At 37.6% G+C, this 22497-nt stretch overlaps 1 long non-coding RNA gene across 1 annotated transcript; it reads right to left on the bottom strand.

Moving 5' to 3' along the window:
* Positions 1-2080: 2080 nt before the first annotated feature.
* On the bottom strand, positions 2081-4203 carry LOC107478290 (uncharacterized). The gene is made up of 4 exons (XR_001589909.2): positions 4021-4203; positions 3875-3929; positions 3658-3786; positions 2081-2446 (listed from the first exon to the last, which is right to left on the bottom strand). It is a non-coding gene; the product is annotated as an uncharacterized LOC107478290 (long non-coding RNA).
* Positions 4204-22497: the final 18294 nt, after the last annotated feature.

Here is a 22497-nt window from a genome sequence, read left to right as displayed (position 1 = left end):
ACCTTCAACGAGTTTCATCGAGTTTCAGAATACTATAATCCAAAAACTAGGGATGTAAGGCGTGAAATAGGTGGAGAAGTTATTCTATAGAATTTCGAGTTTTATGTTGCAGGATTATGTGAAGTACGATTCGTTCGTCATAGGCAGTGACGAAGATTTGGAAGTTCTATTCCATTGTCGTTAGCAGTTTCTCGAGGTGAGGACCCCTGAGCTGTTGGCCAAGCTTGTAGATATGGTCTGCAGTTTCAGGAGGTTCAAACCGAAATCCTCAACCTTTAGCAATGGCTACCTGTTCTAGTTCAATGCCTGTTGGTGCCACTTCATCTGTGTTCGTGAATTCACCTGAGGCAGTTTTGGTTGCCTTTTCGTCCTTTGTAGCTGATTTAAACCACAATCGTGACAAAAAAATAGGTGATACTTGACTGTTCGGTGAGCTTTCGATTGCGATGGCTAGTACTCCTGATGTTGTATTGATTTTCGGATAGAGTAGAGCACCGAATGGTGTGAAAGATGTACTACAGAAGGATGATGATTATGATGACGTAGAGCCCACCACGATTGCTGATGATAGTGATGATGATATAGCAAGGGTAATCTAGCTGGGGGTGGTGGATCGGCTAGTTCAGGAACTCAACAGTTCCCCCAGCACTTTTCAACTTTGGACTTGGATGCCATGAGACAGCAGCAGATACCTGGCGTACCTATTAGATTTTGGGCCAGAGATACACAGGATACAAGAGGACTAGCTGAGTTCCAAGTTAGTCAGTAGTTTCAGGATAAAGAGGAGGTCGTTTTAAGCGTGAAGACTTATAACATCCGACGTGGGGTTGAGTACAAAGTGTTGGAATCCGATTATCACAAGTACTATGGGAAGTGTAAGAAATTTGGCAACGGGTTCACATGATTGATTTGTATCAGTCTCCGCCAACGCATAGGTATTTGGGAGGTAAAATGGTACAATGGATCTCTTACTTGTCTGGCCACGTCGATATCAAGTGATCACAAGATGCTTGATTACCATGTGATCTCGACCTTCATACTGCCTATGATTAGAGCTGATGCTGTCGTGTCAATCAAGGTACTGCTGAATGCGACAGAGGCATATTTCGATTTTAGATTGACTAACAGGAGGTTTTCGTTGGCTAAGCAGAAGGTCGTGGCTCAGATTTGCGAAAATTGTAAAGAGTCATATAATGAGTTGCCACGATGGGTACTAGGTGTATAGATGACGATGCCGGGTAGTGTTGCAGTGTTGAAGACGAGTCCTGTGCAAGTGGGTTGGCAAGTCGATGAGTCGCATGCTTATTTCCACCATCATTTTTAAACATTCTCACCGTGTATCGAGGCCTTCAGACATTGTAAGTCGTTGGTTAGCGTTGATGGGACCCATTTGTACAGAAAATACGGGGGTACAATACTTATTGTGATTGCTCAGGATAGCAATTCCAACATCATTCCTGTCGCATTCACACTTGCGTAGGGTGAGAATGTAGAGTCGTGGTCATTCTTCTTATCCTACCTTTGGCAGCATATAATGCCTCAACCAGGTATTCTAGTCATATCGGATAGGCACAATGAAATCAAGGCTGCATTGGAGGCTCCTGATGAGGGTTGGCGTCCATCTAATGCATACCTCGACCACCACTCCTAGCTCCTCTATGGCCGCGACCCCTAGCTCCTTTACGACCTTAACCCCTCCCCTCCAATGCATCGATGGAATCATCGAGCCACCTCCACTCATACTGACTGGAACGTGTCCCGACACGACATCTCCGCTCAACACGACAGTTGTCTGGAACATCAAGCACCTGATCCATCTATGGAGCCTGTCCTAGACCTCTCTGCAATGCCTCGACTGGGATCGCATCTGCTCTGGGGTCTCTGAGGAATAGCTTAGGTGAAAAGAATCTCCTACCATACTTGTAACACCCTACCACATTAAGCTTTACGCTTAAGTCGTAAAACAGAGGTGGTGTGGTATTACGACCTCTAAAATAAAATGAGTACGCATAATAGCAGAAGAATTATAATATGCTAGGAGCCTTGAAGAATAGAGGAAATAAAAAAAAAATCGCGAATATAAAAGCGCAACGCTCGAGAAATGAGTTAACTTGCGTGCAAAGAAAGCTACAGCTATCAAGTGTCAAGTAACCCAAAACAGGAATAGAGAGTCAAAGATACAAAATAACGAGCTCCTGACTCAGCCTGCGAAGTCAAGACTGGCCGGAGAATATACACACATATATACATATATATACATATCCAAAACCCAAATGTACATAAACAAAATCCTGCCTCTCCATACACCTCTAGGAGGATCAAAAAGAATAAGTTATGTGGAGAGAAAGCTAAGTACATATATATACAGCATAGCATAACAAAATAACCCAGTAACCACTCCGCTTCAAGAGTCCAGACGCCTAACGAGATGCCTCTCGACCTACATCTGAAAAATAATAACATAGTATGGAATGAGAACCGGAGGTTCTCAGTATGGTAAAGGTGCCACACACATAATATATAAGGTCCTGGGAATGCCAGAGGCAATCCTAGAACGCCGACACTCAGATTATAGAGCTTAAAGTATTAAACAGAAGCCATAAAAGGTGGTTTACTTAGTTTGTCCCCCGACGTGCATCCCCAAAAGTCTATGCAAGTCTGAATTGTACTTAGTTTGTCCCCCGACGTGCATCCCCAAAAGTCTATGCAAGTATGCATAGTTTTTCTCAAATAATCAATAATACTCAATGGGGGTAACATTCCCGGGAATTTATATAGTGCCCGGTCACACACTTACGTCGTAGGGTCAACAGAGTATCGAGTTTTCAACCTGGTACACGTGGTGGCAAGCCACGGCACTTAATCCAGGGAATCTCGTATCTCAGATTATTCAAATTCATAAGCCATATAAATAATTCAATTATAATTCATCAACTTCAACATCATTCTCAATCGCATTTCATTCATCATCATACATCAATCATATTCAATCCTTATCCTTCATTATCACACCTCCCATTCCGTCCATCAATAGTTCCAATTCAAAACATAACTCATTCTTTTCTAAATGAATCAAACTTAAAACATGCTCATTTTCTTAATAACTCTAAATCAAACCATATAACCTTTGAATCTAAATCTTTTTGAATAATCATATAAACAAAATCTCTAATTTTTATAAAATTTCGGCAGCATCTCCTCTAAAACTCGGACTTTGCCACCCTTTTCGGGTCTAAACCTGCTTTCTTTTCAATTCAACATACCCTTCCTCATTATCATAACAATCTCCACAAAAAATCTACCTCAGATCAATAATTAAACTCATACAATATTCAAATCCAACAATTAAAATTCAACTGAGAGTCATAGTTCACAAATCCTAGGCTTTTAACACACAATACCTCAAATCAATAATTCACCGAATCATTAATTAATCAACAAGCACCAAACCAACCATGTTCATCAACAATAACATTCAACTATAATTCTCTCCAAATTAACATAACAACATTCAACATCCAAAATTAATAACCAATTATATTCATCGACAAATTACTAAACATTAAACATACACCTGCATTCCAACTTATCCTATGGTCATCTAGCCTAAGTTTTCACAGAACATTATATATTAAATGCAAGAAACCTAAACCATACCTTAGCCGATTTCCACGTAACGACCAAAGCTATTTATTCAAAACCAAGACAACCCCTCAAAACTCAACTAATCCGCTTCCTCCAAGTTCCAGTATTCACAATTTCAAGCTCCAATTATTTATTCACAACCTAATACACATTTATAACACATATATATCCAATTTAATACTCAAAGCTCAAATTCAAAGAAAATAAAATGGAATTATCGTATCCTCACCTTACCCAAGTTTCACATAAGCAAGAGTGAACGTTTCTGTCAAGCTAATTGGATCCTAAAACATCAGAAATCAAAGAAATTCAACCTTCCCATTAAAAATTCGAAAATTGGGGGAGAAGAGGGCTGGAAGTGATTAAACAAGTTACCAGTGAAATTGTTCCGGTAGAAACGTAGAGCTCGACGCAGTGAACGCGTGGCCGCAAACGGTGCGGCAATTGGAGCTCGGACGGAGAAGTTACGGGGATCGGAAATTTACCGTAACGTTATGGAAGCTTTCTCCCCTCCCTGGAAATGTTTCACGCTGCTGCATCCAAATGAGGGAGAGAAAGGAGTTCGGCTGCTTTTAATGAGTTGGTCCGGTTGAACCGACGGCCCGGTTCGAGTTCGGTTCAACCGGTTCGACCCGTTCGGTCCAATCTTGGACCGATTTCTTCGAAATTGGTGTCAAAATTCTCATTTCGATGAGCTCTATCCTAATTTAATATAATATTCACATTTCTAATCTTCCTTATTAAAAATTAATTTATTGACTAATTATCTACTAATTTAACCGGGGTTTACAATACTGATGCCACCACTCTAAGTACTGATGAGACGGTCTTGGATATGGAACAACATCAAATCGTATCACATGTTGTGCCATATTGGTCCAATGAGCGTGCCAATGCTATAAGGTAGTGGGAACCACTGATCGCCACCTTTGCCATCATTCGACATCAAGAAATCGATGTTGAGTGCGAGTCGTGGCCGAAGCTGTACTCCTTCAAGCTGTGGTAGCTCTCGATCCACCTGATGCTACTCTATGACAGCAAAGTAGATGAATGCTGTCACAGCTCTCCATAACACCGTGTGACCTGGCTCCAGTATCTTGGAATGCACCACCTGCACAACATCCGGCGAGCTATATGGCATCCACACAAACCGTAAACAAAATTTGTCCTCCAAAGTCAACATGAACAGTAAGCAGACAAAATAACTGCACAATAAAAATAAGCAATGTTTGACACTCACATTCCTAGCCTAAAGTTAATCTATCCTCAGTTTTCAATGCACGACTCGAGGTCCCTTCTCGCTCGATGTTGGCTAATAACCTGACCACTTGCGACCCAACACATGTGATCCACAACAGGCATAAACGGTAAAAATAATGACACACAAAACAAGTATTAACGTTGAGTACCTCAAAGCCAATGGCCAATGAAAGGCTTCAAATCCCCAAAGCTTAAAACTTGGAAACCGCCAAAAGATTCATGACTGGAGGAGCTACAATAGACCGGCCAACTTAACCACGTGCCTATTGGCCACACGGCACAAGCACCGGTATAACCACGATAGAGTGGCAGATCCCTAGCTATAACTATCCATGTCCTCTATTCTCGCTACATACCCCATCCACCTAATATGCATGCATGTATCAGACTTGTCACCAAAGAGTTGCATCAATAATAGCATCATGATGTACACTCTCGTGTACTTCCTAACTGTCTCCTCGTCTGCGTTTTCGGGAAGGTCATTGAATGTCTCCTACATCCAAGTGCACTTCACAGTGAACTTGTCAATGTAGTCCACTGGCGGTAACACACCCAATAACTCCTCGAACCATGCCCATGTTGGATGACCACTGATGAGCGGATAATTTATACGCTTTTTGACATTGTTTTTAGGTAGTTTTTAGTATGTTTTAGTTACTTTTTAGTATATTTTTATTAATTTTTATGCAAAAATCACATTTCTGGACTTTACTATGAGTTTGCATATTTTTCTGTGATTTCTGGTATTTTTTTGCTGAAATTGAGGGACCTGAGCAAAAATCTGATTCAGAGGCTGAGAAAGGACTGCAGATGCTGTTGGATTCTGACCCATCTGCACTCAAAGTAGATTTTCTAGAGCTACAGAAGCCCAATTGGCGCGCTCTCAATTGCGTTGGAAAGTAGACATCTTGGGCTTTCCAGAAATATATAATAGTCCATACTTTACCCGAGATTTGATGGCCCAAACTGGCGTCTAAACGCCCACGAGAGGCTCTTTTCTGGCATAAAACGCCGGAACTGGCACCAGAACTGGAGTTAAACACCCAAACTGGCATCCAAGCTGGCGTTTGACTCCAAGAATGGCTTATGCACGTGAAAGCTTCAAAGCTCAGCCCAAGAACACACCAAGTGGGCCCCGAAAGTGGATTTCTATGATATCTGCACTTAGTTACTCATTTTCTGTAAACCCTAGTAACTAGTTTAGTATAAATAGCACCTCTTACTATTGTATTGGGAGCTTTTTGATCACTTTAGATCATTTTGCAAATTTGGGGAGGCTGGCCATTCGGCCATACCTAGACCTTCTTCTCTTATGTATTTTCTACGTTGGAGTTTCTACACCTCATAGATTAAGGTGAGGAGCTCTGCTGTTCTTCATGAACTAATGCAAGTATTATTGTTTCTCTTTCAATTCACGCCTACTTCTTCTCCAAGATATACTCTCGTACTTAATTCAGTTAAGTCAGAATGAAGGGGGTGACCCATGACAATCACCCACTATCTTCATTACTCGCTTAGCCAAGATCCACGTGTCTGACAACCACAAGCGGTCTACATGATGTTCAACGTAGTCATTGGACGACAGCTGGAGTATAATCTCTTGGGTCTCTGATCCGCGGACCGAGTCCGTGAAGTTAGAACCTTCGTGGTATAGGCTAGAAACAATTGGCAGCATTCTTGAGATCCAAAAAGTCTAAACCTTGTCTGTGGTATTCCGAGTAGGATCTGGGACGGGATGACTGTGACAAGCTTCAAACTCACAACTGTTGGGCGCAGTGACAGTGTGCAAAAGGATAGAGAGATCTTATTCCGACACAAGTGGGAACCGACAGATGATTAGCCATGAGGTAGCTGTGCCTGGTATTTTTCATCTGAGACGAGCAATCTGACAGTTGATTAGCCGTACAGAAACCGTAGCCAGACCATTTTCACTGAGAGGATCATACAGCTTGCCATGGAAGAGAGGACGCATTATTGGATGAAGATAATAGGAAAGCAGAGGTTCAGAAGCAACAAAGCATCTCCAAACGCTTATCTGAAATTCCCACTAATGAATTACATAAGTATCTCTATGTTATTTTCTGTTTTATTTACCTTTTAATTATCAATACCTCATAACCATTTGAATCCGCCTGACTGAGATTTACAAGATGACCATAGCTTGCTTCAAGCCGACAATCTCCGTGGGATCGACCCATACTTGCGTAAGGTATTACTTCGACGACCCAGTGCACTTGCTGGTTTGTTATGCGGAGTTGTGAAAAGTGTGATCACAATTTCGTGCATCAACCACTGTCGATGTACCGCTCGATGTCTGTCAGACATCCACTGATGTATTGTCCATCGATCTGGATTCCTAGCTGGTATGCTACATCCTGTAGCATAATCGTGCACTCCCTAAATGACAGGGAGAATGTATGCGTCTCTAGACGCCATCTCTCAACAAATGCATTTACTAATGACTCATCCAACTTAAACCAGTGGTTGTTGAGGCTCGCAAAATGGGTCAAGCTAGCCATTTGTAAGTACGGCATGATTCTATTGTCCAAGGGCATACCATGCTGCCTCCTCATGCTCGTGATACATCGATGGGGCTACAGGACGATGAAATAATTTTCTTAGAACCATAACACTTTAGAAGACAAAAATCACCTAAAACAGATAATTATAATAAAAAAATAATTTAACCAAAATTAAATTAAATTCTATCAGAACATAATTAATCTAGTATTTACGACGAAAAGTTAAATCTTTTAGTTTATAACTAAAATTGTAGTACCTTGTTAATCTAAAATTTGTTAATTCAATATTTTAAATAAATTAAATCATTCTAAATTCTTGCTAATATTCTACTGCGTTGTTAATCCAATACTTGAAATCCAAATTAATTTAAATTAAACTTTAATAAAATTTCTAACCTCGTTAAATTTTTAACAATAAAAACTCACAAACTTTAACCATACCTGTTAAATATACTCGTCAACATACTTAGAAATCTCTTATCCAACATATATTTGTGATTTCAATTTTCTAACACACTACTTTTCCTAAATCAATACTCTAACTACTATTTGAAGTTTAAAGAATCTTATAATTCTAATAATCAAGTTCTAAGCAATTTAATATCACTAATAATTTTTTATTTCTTAAAGAAAATAAAAAAATTAAATTTTATTTACTAACCTCTTTATATATGCTACCAGCAATATGGGTGACTCCGTTCAATCGATAGATTCGATATGGGTTGTCTTCCATTTTCGGAGTGTCACTCTTCTACTATAGATTGCCTCAGTTCCTTTGGATTTTTCGTTTTGGTGAGGTATGTGGTGGTGTAGTATAATTCAAAACAAGTAAATTCGAATTCTATATATAGAGTAGGTTTGCTTGTAAATCGAATCAAGATGTATAGATTTACATTAGAAGCACGTATATATATAAATCGAATTAGGATGTGTTGATTTACTATGTGTAAAAATAATGGGCTAAATCAATATAGGTTATATCGATTTACTATAGATAATCTCAAACAATCTACATTTCTTAGTAAATCAAAGCTATTTACTTTGATTCACCCTAAACTCTACTAATTTAATACATGTTAATTCGATTTACCACTATAATTTGTCATTTGAATTTAACGAATTCGATTTATATAATAATATATATGAAGACATTTATATAATATTTTTTATTTTAGGTGATTCATATAATATTGAGTTGCTTTTATTTATATAAATATTTTATTTTATTTTTAATTTTTAAACAAATATTTTAAAACAGACATACATAATATGCACCTCTCATCAAATTTTGATTTAATAACTCCTATAAAAATTTTGGACATATGCAATTAATGGTAAATATATAAAATTGTTGTTGCAGTATTATAATAACATTATTTAGGTGTTATGTTAGTATTATATTAATAGACGTGAGATGAAAAAATAATCAAGACTGATATATTGTCAAATTTTTTAAATAGTTATAGGTTTAATTAATCATTTTACAAATTTAGAATAAAATTTATTTATCTAACTATATATTTAGATACCAAAATAAAAACATTATCTTCGTTGAAATTAGTAATTTTCATCCATAAAATATTGAGATGATTTGTTGTTGGTAAAAAAAAAAAGAAAAACAAAATTCATACGTGTCAACCTAACAAGTTGGACTCCAACTGGCTGTATGCTTTTGCACGTGGAACAAGAAACCCCAACTATGTACGGTACACCCCTGGCCCTGGCACAACATCCTTGTTATCTTCCTGTCCTTTATCGAGAATGATCTATTTTGTAGCGTGCTTAGTGTCTTAGCTAGAAGTAGGAATGACAATGAATAAAATGGGATAAGATAAAATTTAAATTTAATTTTAATTTTATTTACGATTAATTTTTTACTAAAATTTAGGTTTATTTTATTTGTAAGTCGAGAATAATCTAATTTTAATTTTATTTATGATTTTATTTCAATAGTAAAATTTTTTTATATTTTTATATATATAGTGCATATTGATAGGATAAGTTTAAGACTTAATTCATATCCTATTTGATTTGTGCTTAAATCTGCTCTATATTTAATCCTATTTACAGTTAATTGAGTTGACAATTTTATCCGACTAAGTTAAATAGGTATATAATACATAAAATTAATTTTTACTCTTTAATCAAACACATTTTAATTTTCAATGAAACAAATATGTAAAAAATAAAAAATAAAAAAAACAAAAAAAACAAATGATATATTTTAACTCAAGAGATGGGAAAGGATGTGATTTTTCTTTTTCATTTAACAGAACTCTCTTTATTTATTGTAGTATATAGATGTGTTAATAATTAGATTGTTCTTAAATTTGTATTCAAATTTTAATTTTAATTTTAATTTTACTATCACCGCATCTCGTCTCTCCTTGCGAATCGCAGTTTACTGCCGCATTCCCTCTTCTTTCATCACCGTTGCAACCTTTTTTTCTTTAATTTTTCTATTTTTGTTTCTGTTTCTGGTTTTGCTTTTGTTGTTGCTTTGATTCATTATCCATTATTGTTGTTGGTATTATTCTTCTAGTTGTTGTTGTTTCATTGTTGTTGTTGCAATTGTTTCACTGGTTCTGCTTCTGTTTTCTGCTTCTGCATGTTGCTTCTGTATTCTGCTCCTGTTTCTGTATTTTGGAGAAGATGGGAGAAGAACACTTTCGTCCGAAGAACGATTTTTAAACAAATTGAAACTTTAGTGATAATTTTATAGCGAAAAACGGCCAAAAATAAAATAAATTTTTGACTTCTACGTTAAAGACCAAAATCGTATTTAACCCTAAATAATTTAATTTAGTTCTTAAATTTTGTTAAGCAATTCAATTTAGTCCTAAAATTAACAGTTGTAAATTAAAATGGTTCCTGAACCATTCTTTTTCATTTTTTAAACCGACTAATTTTTCATATATTTTTCACATGTAGCTTAATTTTTTCATATAGTTTTAATTTTTTAATATTATAAAATATTTTAATTTGTTAATCTTTTTCATTTTCTCATTTTTTTAAAATATTAATTTTTTATTGTTCATATATTGCTTAAATACAAAGTTTTTATAAATATTTTCAAGTTTTAAATTTTGATCACACAAAAGTTTTATAATAATTTAATATTAATAAATTTGATAATATATAACTATGTAATTTAGTGAGAGAATTATTATATGATGATTGACCAAAATACACATATTCTATAAAATAAAAACTTAGTTATATTTAACTTATTAAGAACTATTTCACTAATTAATTAATAAAAATAACTATATACATAAAAATTATTAAAATAATTTGTTTGAAAAATAGTTAGCGAGAGACTAAATTTATCTTTTATATAGATATTAGTAACTTTTACTCTTTCTTTATTTCTTTGTCTTTTAAATTCATCAACAAATTAAATATTCACACGTGTGTTCACATACCCTTTTCAATCATTGAAATTTAAAAAGGATTATTGACTTCATCTAATAACAAAACAAATGAACGTAACAAATTAAGGATACGTAAACTTTTTTTCATTATCACCATCACATTACCTATTTTAAAATTTAGTTTGATTTCATTGGTGATAATGTATTATATTAACTAAAATTGTATCACTTTTAAAATGACTATTCAAAAGTTTTAAATATGAACAACAATAAAAATTGTTCAGTTCGACAAAAAAAAAAATAATAGTTATATACCGACAATCATTTTTTAAGATCTAATTACACAATCTTAGGAATGAGAATTTTTTTTAGATATATTTTTTTATTGAGTAAATATTATTTAATTACCTTTTAAAAAATGTGAGATGGAAAATTTTATTTTCAATATTTTTTATAATTCTTTGAGAATTACTTTCATTAGATAAATTAGTCTTTTTATTATTTTAAAAGATGATTATTTTTTATAATAATATTTTTTGAAATTTAATGATTTCTTTGATAAATTTAGTTAGAGACTTATTTTTTAACATATATATTAAAAATTTAATTGGAAGCGATGAAAATATCAAACTATCTAATAAAAGGATAATTTTTGAGAATTTCTAGAAATTAAAAATTGTCAGAGGTCAAAATTTTCAAATTTGTAGGAAACCAATTTGATTTCTTTTTTGTATTATTATACTAACCAAGCACGAGAATATACTATTATTTCCAGCTGAATTTTCCTGAGAATTCTACTCCTGCATACCGAACGCACTCATAGTAATAGGTAATCATTTTTTTAAATATAATTTATCTAAATTATCTTTAAAAAATTCATTGTTGATTAGAGGACGATAATATTCATCTGTCTTTTAATTAACAATAAAAGTATCTTGAGAATAAATTACATGAAATGTAAAAATAAATATTATAAAAATATTTTGTATTTTTTTTTATAGAAATCAGCTTAAGAGGATGTAATTAATTTTTTTATCTAATATAATAATACAATTACAAACTTTTAAATTATAAAAACTAATTAAAAATTTAATAAAAACATAAAAAACAACATAATAATAGTAATAATAATACTAATAATTTAAGTTTTTGATGTAATCAATATATTAGAAATGTAAAAATATTTATCTTTTCAATAAATTTTTAATAAAATATTATTTTGTATCTTTAAAATATATTTTTAAAAGCAATTCTAATGAGATTAATTTTAGGTATTGTTCATACCTTGACCCAACACTATACCCCAGGTCTAAACACACCAAAAGGCCCAATCTAAAGATTGGCCTTTGCTACCTACCGACCTCCTGGAAATAGGTCGGACTCGATACAGACTCCTCCCCAAAGAAGTCGGGCTCAAGGGATAGCTGCCAAATAACACTTATTCAAATGAGTAACTGCCTCTAAAATCTCTCAACCCACTTCCAGGAGCCATATCTCAACTAGCCTAAGATAAAGGGACAGTTATCCACCCTAAAAAGTGGAACTACTCCAAAGGTGGTTATTGGATCACCGCTATAAATATACTGATACCCCTCAGGTATCTCTAAGTTCCAATACTCTCTAAACCTACTTACCCCCTTGCTGACTTAGGCATCCGAGTGTCTTTGCAGGTACCACCTTCCATTCTTTCACATACACAAATCGGACGACGGCTCCTAGATGCAAACTAAGTCGGAGACCACCTCCTCTTGACGCTTTGGGCTAACCTTACAAGCCCAATCCACCAATCTTAGGTTACCACGTAACATTGGCGCCGTTGCCGGGGGCCTGGGAGATCAACCTATGATGACGGACGACTTAAATGAAGACGGAAACATAGCGTCCGATTCTGAGCAAGAAAACCAAGACGCTGGTAACAACGACAGAGTCTTAGTCACTCACCAAGGAGCAACCGACCAGCACAAGGAAGGTCCCTCCGGAGTAAAAGACCCAAAGGGAACCTCTTTTGAAGGACACGAATCAAGAAAGGAGGGACAACCACATGCACCCGAACTAATGGGATTGTTCCACGGCCACCAGGGACGGTTGGAACAACTAGAGCAAGAATTGGAACGACAACGAGAGGCAGAGAGAAGCTTGAGAAGAGAGGTCGAACGACGGAAAGAACTTGAAGAAAAGCTCTCAAGATTAGAATCCACCCTCCGAGGTCGAAACTCTCGCAGCGACCGAGAAGATTCTCCCATGGGAGGGGAAGACCTGTTCAGTGAGGACATAATGAGGGCAAAAGTTCCAAGGAACTTCAAAAGCCCCAATATGGACCTATATGACGGGACTACCGATCCAAATATCAAAAGTCGGATGTACCTAGCCGATGCCTCTAATGCTACTTGCTACAAAGCCTTTCCAACAACTCTAACAAAAGCAGCAATAAAGTGGTTTGATAGCCTCCCCCCAAGGTCGGTCACCAGCTTCGATGACCTCTCGCGTAAGTTCCTTATGCAATTTTCAATCCGAAAGCATAAAGTGAAGTACGCACCGAGTCTCCTGGGAGTGAAACAGGAGATCGGAGAACCTTTGAGGGACTACATGGAAAGTTCAACAAAGCATGCCTAGAAATTCAAGACCTTCCCAAGAGGCAGTGATCATGGACCTAGTAAATGGACTTCGAGAAGGTCCTTTCTCCTAGTCCATCTCCAAAAGGCATCCGATCGACTTCTTTAAGTGATGTACAAGAAAGAGCTGAGAAGTACATCAACATGGAAGAAAACACCAGGCTACGAGAGCCAAGCTGGCGACCTGGGCACTCCCACTCATCAAAGGAGAAAGAGAGAGAGCCCAAGAAGAAAGAAGAAGTTGGACCTGAAAAGCCCAGGCGATACCACTCTTATACTCCTCTGCGATTTTCCCTAGTCGACGTCTACAGAAAAATTTGTCACACTGAAAGGCTACCTCCCGCTAGGCCCATCAAGAACAAAAAGGGGGGAAGACGAAGCGAATACTGCGAGTACCATAAGCTATATGGTCACTTAACAAATGATTGTTACGACCTGAAAAATGTGATAGAAAAGCTGGCTAGGGAAGGTCGGCTTGACAGATATCTCATAAAAAGGTCGAACCATCATGGCAAGAGATAGCGAGATGAGGAGGACCGAAGAGATCCACCACCACCAACCCCGGAAAGGCATATACATATGATCTCAGGGGGTTTTGCTGGAGGTGGTCTCACAAAGTCATCTAGTAAGAGGCACCTGAAGGAAGTCTACCATGTCGGGGCCGAAGTTTCCGACCTTTCAACCATCTCCTTCACTAAAGAAGATGGGCAAGGCAATGTTCCTGGATATGATGATCCGGTAGTGATTACTATGATCCTTGCCAATGCCCATCTACACAGAACCCTGGTGGATCAAGGGAGCTCGGCCGACGTCCTGTTCAAACCAGCATTGGATAAACTGGGATTAAATGAAAAGGAACTAAGAGTTTACCCTGATACCCTGTATGGGCTGGGGGATACACCAATAAAGCCACTAGGATTCATACCCCTACACACAACTTTTGGAAAGGGGATGAGATCCAAGACCCTGAGTATCAACTTCATAGTCGTCGACGTGGGTTTGGCCTATAATGCTCTAATAGGAAGAACGACCCTTAATCTGCTTGGAGCAGGGGTATCCACCCCCCATCTCTGCATGAAATTCCTAACGCCAGAGGAAATCGTAACCATCAAGGGAGATCAGAAGCTGGCAAGGAAATGCTATAATTAAAGCCTAAATCTAAGAGAAAAAGGCAAGGAGGTTCACACCATTGAGCTCGGAGGAATCAGGGCTAAAGAAGAGTTACGACCACAACCCAGGAGAAAAATTGAAGAGGCGTAGGTCGGAAAGAAGGAAAAATACCATCATAGGAGCCAACCTGAAAGAAGACTTGAAGCAGAAGCTTATAAGGCTCCTACAAAAAAATTCTGATCTCTTCGCCTGGAAATCTTCCGACATGCCCGGGATAAATCCCGAGCTCATGGCACACAAGCTGTTAATATACCCCGGATCGCTACCCATTCAGCAAAGAAGATGGAATCTCGGACCTAAACGAGCTCAAATGGTGGAAGAACAAGTACAAGCCCTCCTAGAAGCCGGCTTCATCAGATAGGTTAAATATCTAGCTTGGTTGGCAAATGTGGTGCTAGTAAACAAATAGAACGGCAAATGGAAGATGTGCATCGACTATACCGACCTGAACAAGGCGTGTCTAAAAGACCCATATCCACTTCCAAGTATTGATACCTTAGTAGATTCTAGCTCGAGCTATCAATACTTGTTGTTCATGGATGCATACTCGGGATATAACCAAATTCCGATGTATAAGCCGGATCATGAAAAAACATCTTTCATCACGCATATAACAAATTATTGCTACGTGATTATGCCTTTTGGGTTAAAAAATGCAGGAGCCACTTACCAAAGGCTGACGAATAAGGTGTTTGTACCTCACCTTGGGAGTCTAATGGAAGTATACGTAGACGACATGCTAGTAAAAACCAAGGATGAAGCCGACCTCCTGATGAACCTGTCACAAGTCTTCAACACCATTAGGATGCACGGGACGAGGTTGAATCCTGCAAAGTGTACCTTCGTGGTGGGGGTTGGAAAATTTTTGGGATTTATGCTAACACAAAGGGGGGATTGAAGGCAACCCCGACAAGTGTAGAGCAGTCATAGAAATAAAAAGCCCGACTTGCTTAAGGGAGGTCCAACAGCTAAACGGCCGACTTACAGCCCTCTCCAGATTCTTGGCGGGATCAGCATTAAGATCCCTGCCACTTTTCTCCCTACTAAGAAAAGGATGTCAGTTCGAATGGACCCCTGTATGCGAAGAAACATTCCAGGAGTTCAAAAGGTTTTTAAGCCAACCTCCGATTCTGACCCGACCTAAAGTCGGAAAAGAACTCGTCATGTATTTGTCCATAGCCGACAAAGCTGTAGCCTCAACTTTAATACGGGAAGATGAGGTCAGACAGCATCTTGTGTACTTCACTAGCAAAGTTCTACAAGGCCCCAAGTTAAGGTACCAAAAACTCGAGAAGTTTGCGTATGCCTTAATAGTAGCCTCTCAAAGGCTACGGCCTTACTTTCAAGTCCATACAATAAGAGTTCGAACAAACCAGCTCATGAAGCAAATTTTTCAAAAAATAGACATTACGGATAGAACGGTTCAGTGGGCTATAGAGCTATCCGAGTTTGACCTTAAGGATGAAATTCGGACTGCAATTAAAGCCCAATGCCTCACTGACTTTGTAGCAGAGTATGCAAGAGATCAAGAGGAGCCCTCCCCAGAATGTGAGTTATATGTGGATGGCTCCTCCAACAAAGTCGGAAGTGGTGCAGGCATAATACTGGTCAACGAAGGGGGAACACAAATAGAAGTTTCCCTCAAATTTGAATTCCCAACTTCTAACAATTAGGTGGAATATGAAGCCTTGATTGCCGAGTTGAAGCTAGCAGAAGAGGTCGACGCCACCAAAGTAGTAGTCTTCAGTGACTCTCAGGTGGTGACCTCCCAAATCAATGGAGAGTACCAGGCTAAAGACCCTAATATGAAGAGGTACTTAGATAAAACTTTGGAATATCTTAGGCGGTTCTCAGACCGTGGTCAAACACATAACTTGGGATCTCAATAGCAGAGCAGACGCCCTTTTCAAGTTAGCAAGTACTAAGCCAGGAGGGAATAATAAAAGCCTGATCAAAGAAACTCTCCAAGAGCCCTCTGTCACAAAAATAGAGGTTAGACAGGATGTCCTTGAAATATCCAGATTGGACCTCGGATGGATGAACCCACTAATCGAATACTTGAAATTCGACATCCTACCTAAAGAGGAAAAAGAGGCCAAGAAAATCCGGAGGGAAGCACAAAACTATACCTTAGTGAAGAATATCCTCTACAAAAGAGGAATATCCACACCATTGTTGAAGTGTGTCCCAACCTCAAGGACAACAGATGTCCTAGAAGAAGTGCACAATAGAATCTGCGAGAATCATCTCGGAGCAAAGTCTTTAGCTAGGAAAGTCACACGAGCCGGGTTCTACTGGCCGACCTTGCAGAAAGATGCCACCAAGTTCTTAAAGAAGTGTCAACTATGCCGAATGCATGCAAACTTTCACGTCGCTCCCACTGAGGAGCTTATCAGCATAACTTCTCCATGGCCTTTTTCGAAATGGGGGTTGGACCTATTAGGACCCTTCTCCCAAGCGCTTGGACAAGTGAAGTATCTAATAGTGGGAGTGGACTACTTCACGAAGTGGATCGAAGCAGAACTATTAGCCACCATCACAGTCCAGAGAAGTCGGAAGTTCCTCTACAAGAACATCATTACAAGGTATGGAGTCCCCCACTCCATCACCACTGACAATGGAACTCAGTTCACTGACTCCACCTTCAGAAACCTGATAGCCAGTTTGAAGATCAAACACCAGTTTACCTCGGTAGAGCACCCACAAGCAAATGTGCAAGCTGAGACAGCCAACAAAGTTATACTGGCTGGGTTGAAGAAAAGGTTGCAAGATGCAAAGGAAGCCTGGACCGAAGAGCTCCCTCAAGTACTATGGGCATATCGAATTACACCTCAGTCTGCCACAGAAGAAACACCCTTTCGACTTGCTTATGGCGTAGAAGCCATGATACCAGTCGAAATCAATGAGCAAAGTCTAAGGGTGAGCTTCTACGACGAGGTTGGCAACACTCAGGCACACAAAGAAGAACTCGAACTACTCTCTGAAGTCCGAGAACAAGCCTAGATAAGGGAAGCAGCATTGAAGCAAAGGATGACAAACAGATACAATAAGAAAGTCATTCGAAGAAGCTTCATCCCAGGCAACTTGGTCTTGATCAGAAATGACATCGGTGTCAACAAGTCGAGGGATGGAAAGCTCGCTGCTAATTGGAAAGGGCCGTATAAGATAAGCGAAGTCTTAGGAAAGGGATACTACAAGGTAACCGACTTGAGCGGTACCGAACTACCAAAGTCGTGGCATGCTTGTAATATGAAAAGGTACTATAGTTAAAAGTGAACTCCACTCCCTGGTGTACTATTTTTCCCGACTTTATGGTTTTTTCCCAAAAGGGTATTCCTGAATGGGGTTTTAACGAGGCATCAAAGTGGAAGCTAGGGAAGAACAAGTCTTAAAGAGCTTCCCTAGTAGCAAAAGGTACCTTCATCAATAAATAAAGATCTTTTCATTACATCTCTTTATAATTCCATTATTTTTTCTATGAAACGCACCTATTTAAGCTCGAAAAAATGTGAAAATTTTATGCCCGACCTAAGTGGTTGGCAGGATAAAATGACGAGGTACAAGTCAGTGTAAAGAGGTTACAAAAAGACGATCATAATAACTACGGAACATTTCGACCTCCTAGTCGGAAATCCCAAGAATATCGAAATGCATCGCAATAATAACCTAAGTTACGAAACAGTTCAATAGGTGAAAATTGAACACAAAAGGAACACAAAAAGAGATAAGAAAATCCATCTAAAACAAAGGTAGAAGCTATCCCAAGTCTTCGAAAAAATCGCGAGTAACTTAGACAAAAAATAGCTTGCCCAATAAAAGATTTTTCCAAAAAAGATAAAAAAAGGTTTTCATGGAAAGCTTATAAACAAAGCATGCACACACGAGATATTCCTCAAAAGCCCTTGTCCAAGAAATGGCAAAATTAAAATGATCAACCTTTTTGTTAACGGCCATAAAAGGCCAAGAGAGTCAGATACAACCAACACAAACATATAAAAATAAAAACTCTTCAAAGAGGAGCCCACAAGCCGGGCCCCAAATAGCTAAAATCAATTAATTGGAAGGAGGATTGCTTGAGAAGAGCCCAAAGAACTAAGAGGAGTTTTGTCCAGAATATCAAGGAGAATAGTGCAGACCCCAGTAGTCCAAACGCTCCCTCGAACCATAATTTGAAGATGGTTTCAAAGGGAAGCATCATCCATACTAATTTAAGTATGCAGAAAGATGTGATTCCGAACGAATTTTAGACCATCAAAATTGGCCTCCTCAGAAGAAGAAGAGCCAGACTCCGAGGTATTGCGCTTTTTCTTCTCGGGCTTGGAGGGAGGTTGGACTGGGGGGATAGGAGGAGGAAGAGAAAAAGCAGAGATTGAGGTTACCATAATGGGGCGAGAAGAGGTCCCTAGATCACAGGGAGGATGAGGAGGAGCGCCAGCAGCCCTTGCAGCATCAGCCTGGGCCCGAGCTCTCCTCTTGGCGTCCTGAACTATCTGGTAGGAAGCACTAGATCTACTCTTCACCATCTCTGAAAAGAAGAAATAAGCAATTAGTCTACAAGTCGGAAACTTCAGAAACGCTACAGAAAACTACCTAGCTGGGTCCGCATGAAACTTGGAGAGCCCAGAAGAAACTTCTTAGTATCCAAATTAGGGGCTCTCCCCAAAGCTTCTCGGAAGAACCCCACTACAGCCTCCTCAACTTCATCCAAATCATCTAGGCCATACTTCTCTACAGAAGAGGCCTCTAGCCAATACAGAGAAAAGCAGGGGTTGGAATTTTCATCAAGAAAAAAGGGATGGTGACCTTCTACAGCTTGCATTTTGAAGAAAAAATTCTTAAAATCATGAAAAGATTCATCAAAGATAGAAAAAATTTTCTGACCTTCAATGGCCCGAAAAGATATCCACTACTGCTTATTATTTTGCCCACTAAATGGCTTGGTCAAATGAAAAAGATAAAAAAGGGATCTTTGTGGAAGTCGGAAAGTCTAGCTCCCTGCTAACAAGTTGATAAATTTTTATAAAACTCCAAGAGTTGGGGTGGAGTTGGGTAGGAGCAACTCGGCAATGAGATAACATGCTCATCTCAAAGTTAGAAAAAGGTAAAAGAACCCCCAGACGGGTAAAGAGACAGTCATACATAAAGAAAAAACTGAGGATCAGAATCAGCGACCCTCCCAAAACAAACCTGATCTTCAGGACCCGGGGCTACCAGCTCGTATTTTGGTTTGTCAAACTCATTGCTACAAATTCTATGGTGGGTGCGGAGGTCGTCGGTAATATAATCGGTATCTACTAAAGGACTTTCCTCCCAAACTGTATCCTCTACCCATCTCGAAAGGGACTCAGGGATATGAGAAGATATGTTTTCAGCAAAAAAGTAGGCACAAAAGTGGCAAGACCTACAAAGAAAAATGAAAGGGCATAAAAAAACTGGGCTTCCCAAAAACCAGGCAATCTCTCTCCAAGCAAAACAAAGAACAGAATCACTAGACCAACAAACAAACTCGCTAAGAACATGTAAAACTCTTCTAATGCACAAAGTAAAGCACCAACATAAATAGATGAGGAGAAGGAAAGGACTAACCTTTGTCTGCGAAAGCAAAGAGGAGCAGGTACAGCAACGAAAAAGCACTCCAAGAAGGAAGGCTAAAGAATTTCTCTTTGGAAAGAATAAGGATTGCAGACAAAGAGTTTCAGAAGACAAAAGAAAACAGAGAAAAGAAAGGGAAAAGTATTTATAACACGCAAGGGGCATAAAGGGTAATTGACACAATCATTAAAGAAACATGTCGTTACCAATGTAACTGCTACCACGTGTAAATGCGAAACTCCCAACAGACGTGACATTTGATTAGACACGACGGTTGAGAAATTTAAATCACGTCGGTTTTAAAAATCATGTCGGCTACAAGCCCGAGTTCAAATACTCGAATCTAACTCATAAGTGAAAGAGATCAGACTCGAGTAGGGGCACTGTTCATACCCTGGCCCAACACTATGGCCCAAGTCCAAACACACCAAAAGGCCCAATCCAAAGATTGGCCTTCGCTACCTACCGACCTCCTGGAAAGAGGTCGGACTCGATACAGACTTCTCCCCAAAGAAGTCGGGTTCAAGGGATAGCTTGGAGATAACACTCATTCAAATGAATAACTGCCCTTAAAATCTCTCAACCCACTTCTAGGAGCCATATCTCAACTACCCTAAGATAAATGGACGGTTATCCACCCTAAAAAGTGGAACTATTTCAAAAATAGTTATTGGATCACCGCTATAAATACATTGACACTTCTCAGGTATCTCTAAGTTCTAATACTCTCTAAACCTGCTTACCCCCTTACTGAGTTAGGCATCGAAGTGTCTTTGCAGGTACCACCCCCCATTCTTTCACATACACAAATCGGACAGCGGTTCCCTGACGCAAACCAAGTCGGAGACCACCTTCTCTTGATGCTTTGGGCTAACCTTACAAGCCCAATCCACCAATTTCAGGTTACCCACATAATAGGTATCATTTTTTATTTTTTACGATAATTTTAATGATTTAAAATTAAGACTTGTACTGGATATTATTTTTGAAATGATTCTGAAAAGAGATACTGTATTATTTTAAAAAAAGATCAGTAAAATAATGCCACTTGCGTAATTCACTAAATTAAACCTTAGTAAATGAACATTGTAACGTTGTTATTGTAATGTTGTTATTGTAAAATTGTAATAAAACTTTAATTAAAATATACCTAAATAAATTAGATATACTCCGTTGTAATTCTGTATTTTATTATTTTATTTTTTATTATATTCTTATCAATTTAATAAAAAAATATATACAAATAGTACTTTATAAAATTTAAAATAAAATAAAATTAAAACTATATATTGAAAATGTTCTAAGACACAACAACAACAACAACAACAATAATAATAATAATAATAATAATAAATTCAACTTTTACTGGGGTATCACGGGAAATTATAGAAACGCCGTTATTTTTTCAGTTACCGGTATCTGCAAGTAACTAGCTAGTAATTAGGTACGTTGTTATTGGAAATTAATGAGACATCCGCAGTACAAGCGCGCAGCTCATGGGCTTACTTAAATACCGTGTTTACCGGATTTTGCCGGTTAATTATTTTGAAACTAATTAATTAATAATTAAAGTATTAAAGTAATTTTTTAAAATCACATTGGCTCTCAACGCCTTCAGAAGGTGGATTCCAAATAGTTTCGCTGTTTTTCTTGTAATTACGACAAGCACTTCTTGTGCGAATTTTCATTTTGCAGCACTACCCACTTCTCAAACTTACACACAAAATATTCTATCCCATTTTTGGATAGAATAGACATGTCAAATTAAAATATTAAATTGACAACCTGAAAAGATATTATTATTGCCTTAACAATTACTACTACCGGTTTCTTTTATGAGTCAACTAAATAATAAATTATTTTTCTTTTCAATTTTTTTTTTGAAGTACAATACTGCTGACGGCCACTCACCAAATATTTTAAAAAATAGAAAAAAATATATTAATGATTTAAAATTAAGAAACTTTTAAATGTAACATACATATGAAAATTCTCAAAACCATCCAAATAAGCATTTAAAACCTAACATCAGAAAAACATTTAAAACTCAAAAAAATTTTATATTTTAAAGTACCTATAAAATATCCAAAACTAAAAATTTGTCAAATTCAGGTTGAATATTCAAAACTAAAAAAAATTAAACTTAATAGACATACAAAAGTTTCCAAAACATTCAAATGAGCATCTTAAAACTAATATAGAAAAAAAATTAAAGCCCCAACGAAATAAACATCTGAAAATGGAATAGAGTATCCAAAATTAAAAAAAAAGCTATGTTAAATTTATACTAAAAATTGACCACTTATATATATATATATTAAA

The sequence above is a fragment of the Arachis duranensis genome, chromosome 3, assembly GCF_000817695.3.
Source record: "Arachis duranensis cultivar V14167 chromosome 3, aradu.V14167.gnm2.J7QH, whole genome shotgun sequence".
Classification (NCBI taxonomy): domain Eukaryota; kingdom Viridiplantae; phylum Streptophyta; class Magnoliopsida; order Fabales; family Fabaceae; genus Arachis; species Arachis duranensis.
Note: the sequence above shows the minus strand (reverse complement) of the source record. Positions and strands in the feature narration are given on the sequence as shown.